We start from the raw sequence: 4,993 nt of genomic DNA, 5'->3' as shown, positions 1-4,993 counted from the left end.
ACTCACTCAGAACCTAGTCACAAATGTGTAACCCTTTCTGCAGCATTATTTAGCTATATTTGAGAAGTCTTCAAGAAGAAGTCCACTCTATGTGAGACAAGAAATGTAATGCTGAGTCAGTTGTTACATACTCACATTGCTCAAGAGGGTATACATTGTCACCTGGCTTATAATTCTTATTTTTGTTTTGGGATATTGTAGTCATATTACCTTATACTTTTTAAAGGTTGCAGCTTGTTTGGATTAGCCTTCAGACACTCTGAGGAGGAGGTCTTAAGGGATGTATACTTTTTTCAAATAAAAATCTATGGGGCGGTGGTGGGGTGCAGCTAGGTGGCACAGGTACAGTGGATAAAGCACCAGGCCTGGACCAGGAGGACCTGAGTTTAAATTCAACCTCAGACACTTGAGATTTACTAGCTGTGTGACCATGGGCAAGTCACTTAACCCACATTGACCCCCCAAAAGTATTTAGGGCAAAGGGGGCCACAGCCATAGCCATGGCCATGGCAGCATTGCTCCCACTGCACCTGCTGCTGGCATTGCTCTTGGGAGTCAGGCTACCGGAGCAGAACCAGAGAGGAATAGCCTGAGGGAGGAACTAGTCCTCACCTGCTCCCTTCCTGAGGTGTGTCTGCCACTTTCCTGTTCCACACTTTGGGGCAGGTAATCTCCAACTACTCTGTGTAGGAGCTACAGCTGTTGCTCACACAGGGCTTCTGGAGGACTGGTTTCTGGGGCCATTCTTGCAGGCCCAGACTGGAGATAAGCTTTGGCTCTAGTTCCAAGAATCAGTTGTGGACTACCAACCACCACTTCTTGTGGTATACTGTCCTTCTGAGAGAAGTGGTATGCACCAAGAACTTCAATACATCAAAGAAGCTCTTGCCTCATAGTTCCAAGGCAGGCTCTCTGGTAAGCCAGCACTCCCAGGCAGTGCACATCCTTCATGTGTGCTGGGATGCCTATTGTGTCAGTGTTTCCTGGGAGCTGAGGCAGACCTTCACAGTTGTGTTTGATGCCTATATACCACAAGCCAGGGAAAGACTGGTCTTTCAGGTGTTTGCTGGAACCATCACCGAGACCTGTCCTTTGGCCTCACAAAGTCATGTTTATGCAAAAAAAGGTGATACCATAGGTAAATTAGGAGAGGAAGGAATAGTTTACCTCTCAGATTTATGGAAAGGAGAAGAGTTTATGACCAATCAAGAGATAGAGAACATTATGAAATGCAAAATGGATGATTTTGATTACATTAAATTTATTGTTTTTTGGTTTTTTGGTTTTTGGTGAGGCAATTGGGGTTAAGTGACTTGCCCAGGGTCACACAGCTAGTGTTACGTGTCTGAGGTCGGATTTGAACTCAGGTACTCCTGACTCCAGGGCCGGTGCTCTATCCACTGTGCCACCTAGCTGCCCCGATTACATTAAATTTTAAAGGTTTTCTACAAACAGAAGCATTGCATCCAAAATAAGAAGGGAGGCAGAAAGCTGGGGAAAAAATTATAGCCAATATTTCTGATAAAGGCATCATTTCTAAAATATATTCAGAACTAAATAAAATTTATAAGAATCTAATTCATTCCCCAATTGAGAAATGATCAAAGGATATTAACAGGCAGTTTGCTAATGAAGAAATAAAAGTTCTCTATTGTCAAATGAAAAAATGCTCTAAGTCAGGATTGATTAGAGAAATGCAAATTAAAACAACTCTGAGGTACTACCTCACACCTATCAGATTGGCTAATATGACAAAAAAAGGAAAACATTAAATGCTGGAGAAGGTATGGGAAAACTGCAATATTAATGCATTGTTGGTGGAGCTGTGAACTGATACAACCATTCTGGAGAACAATATGGAACAATGCCAAAAGGGCTATAAAACTGCATACCCTTTGACCCAGCAATACCACTATTAGGTATTTTTTTTTCCAAAGGGATAATAAAAAGGGGAAAAGGACCCACATGTACAAAAATATTTATAGCTACTCTTTTTGCTGTGGCAAGGAATTAGAAATTGAGGGGATGCCCATCAATAGGGGAATGGCTGAACAAGTTGTGGTTTATGAATGTAATGGAATATTATTTTGCTGTAAGAAATGAGCAGGCAGATTTCAGAGAAACCTGGAAGGACATGCATGAACTGAAGCTGACTGAGATGAACAGAACCAGGAGAACATTGTACATAGTATCAACATTGTGTTTTGATCAAATGTGATGGACTTGACTCTTCTCAGCAATACAATGGTCCAAGATGGTTCCAAAGGACTCATGATGCAAAATATTCTCCAAATCTAGATGCTGACAGAACCATATTTCTAAATTTTTCTCTTTTTTGAGGTTTTTCCTTTTTGTTCTGATTCTTCTTTCACAGCATGACTAATGCAGAAATATGTTTAATGTCATTGCACATATATAACCTATATCAAATTGCTTGCTGTCTTTGGTAGGAGGGAGGGAGGGAAAATATTGGAACTAAAAATATTATAAAAACAAATGTCAAAAACTATCTCTACATGTAACTAGAAAACAATAAAATACTTTTATGATTAACAAAAATGGTCACATCTATGATGATATCTCCAGAAACAGCCAGGAGAATGAGACTCTTAAGGTAAACCCACCCCCCAACATCCACATACCTGGCAGTTGTCCTGGGAGACTGGAAGACCCATGCTGTTTATGACCTGTTTAATCCTGCCACATTCAGTGACTTATGCAGGCTCAACCTGCAGCTCAAGTGGCAACAGCTCCAAGATATTGGGTCTCAGATAGTTCTGTTTCTGCAAGCCCAACTATAAGTGAGTGGCTATGGGCTGCAAAAGGGGGAACAAAGGACCATGCTTCATAGCACACACCCATACTGAATCTTTCCTGTTCTGCTGCTGGAGATCCTGCCCTTTTACTTGTGGTCCTACATTCATACTCTGGCCATCACTACCAAGAGCAAGGAGAACAAGCCAAGTTACCAGCCCACACAGGACCTGTTGTGTCCCACCTCTTGAAGATACTTATTCATCTGCCTGCCAATTCTGTCATTACCAAGGTCTCCATCCAGTTTTAACGTACTTTGTTCAAGTGGATTGAGAACACACCTGATCCAAATCATGGTTTTTATGTCAGACCATCCATTTTGAGTGCCCTGGTGCCCAACCTGGTAGGAGCCAAACCAGCGAACTGGGAAGAAAGCTCACTCTTCAGCATGATGCTTTCCATCTCTAACAGCACATTATTTTGCGTGTCTACAAGGAGCCACTGCTGGTGAATCTACCTACACCAGACTTCAGCATGCTCTACAACATTATTTGCCACACTTGCACTGTAGCTGTCTGTTATAGTTCCTTTTACAACCTTCTCACCCTCACTTTCTACAGGGAGGAGCCCCAACGGAACAGACCAGGTAGTTGACCCATATTACCCACCAAGTCATAGGCTTTCCCTCTGTGTGACCCATCCTGTCCTTCTTATTCCCTCAAGATGTTGTGTTCTTCCATAGATGAGAGCCTGATCCATCTCTGGATCCTTTATCTTGTGGTAAAAAATTATTTGTGGTAAAGATATATATTGGAAGTTTTAGCTGAATCATTTGAGAGATTGTGCATGCTACTGAAGCAGCTTTTGAAGGACCTCCCTTTTGGGGAGGAGACTGACGATCTTGCGATCTTCAGGGATGCCAGCTTAAAAGTTAGGGAGGAACAGAAGTTCACTCTCTCTGGCTTTTAAACTTAGCTGTGGTGGTGCATGCATGATAGGAAACACCTGGTTGGTGTTTGGCTTTGGGTGTGCTGGTTCTCAGCCTGGTGATCAGTTTTGTTTTGTTGGTTTTTGTTATCTCCTTCTGTTATTATATACCATCTGTAATATGTACTCTCTGCAGAGGCCCTCCCTCTGCAAGACCAATGTCAAAGCATCATGTTCATGAGGGACTTCCCCTCTGGACAAAACTTTTCTCCCTCCCTTTTTGTATATTGATATTAACATATTAGTTAGCATAGGATGTTAATTTTGGATGTTTCATTGAGCAAACTCATTCATTTTTCAAATGAAACAAAGCGGGGAATGTGGTAAAGAATTATTTGTGGTAAAGATATATATCAGAAGTTTTAGCTGAATCATTTTATAGATTGCACATGCTACTGAAGCAGCTTTTGAAGGACCTCCCTTTTGGGGAGGAGACTGTGAATCTTCCAATCTTCAGGGACGCCAGCTTAAAAGTGAGGGAGGAACGGAAGTTTGCTTTCTCTGGCTTTTAAACTTAGCCATGGTAGTGCACATGTGAGAGGAAACACCTGGTTGGTGTTTGGCTTTGGTTGCGCTAGTTCTTGGTCTGGTGGGCAGTTTGGGATTTGCCGAGTTTTATAAAGGAAAATAGATTAAATTTAGATCTAAGATTATTAATTTGTATTTCTACTTGCCTATTTCCCTAATTGGTATCACCTTTTGTTGTCTAATTAATTCCCAAGCAATAAAAACTAATCCCTCACATATTAAAGCTCAGAAGCTTCTTTTACTTAGTGGTCTAGGAGAATATATATATATACAAACACACACACACACACACACACACATCTATCTATCTATAGATAGATATATGGGAAAAGTTAAAAGGGGGAGTTTAATGCTTGTATATCCAATTTTGAATCTCACAGTTTGGGTTACCACGATTGGAATGATGCCACTTTGCCAAAGCTTATAATTTAAGGTGACCACTCATTAGATATTTTAGACAGACTACCTAGAATTTTAGCCTTATAAAATCTGGTGCCCTCTCACTCTCCATCACCTGCCTAACACATTAGGAATCCACAGAAAGATGAAGACCCAGTTGTCCCCAGGATTGGCAGAAGGAATAGTGGGAGGAGCAGAACTGGGCTTTCCTAATGACTTTTTGAGGTGGGTAGAGAGGTTATTTGTGGCTGAGCATCTGATGTCTCAAAAAAGTGTGGTTGCCACCCAGAAAAAAAAATTTAACAAGATAATATTCTATCTCAAA

General features: G+C 41.3%; 1 pseudogene; it reads left to right on the top strand.

Moving 5' to 3' along the window:
• Window positions 1-506: 506 nt before the first annotated feature.
• LOC122739357 lies at window positions 507-3,408 on the top strand (annotated as a pseudogene).
• The last annotated feature ends 1,585 nt before the right edge of the window (window positions 3,409-4,993 follow it).

The sequence above is a fragment of the Dromiciops gliroides genome, chromosome 2, assembly GCF_019393635.1.
Source record: "Dromiciops gliroides isolate mDroGli1 chromosome 2, mDroGli1.pri, whole genome shotgun sequence".
In the NCBI taxonomy this organism is placed as follows: Eukaryota; Metazoa; Chordata; class Mammalia; order Microbiotheria; family Microbiotheriidae; genus Dromiciops; species Dromiciops gliroides.
The sequence above is the reverse complement of the archived record's forward strand: the minus strand, read 5'-3'. Positions and strand labels throughout refer to the sequence as shown.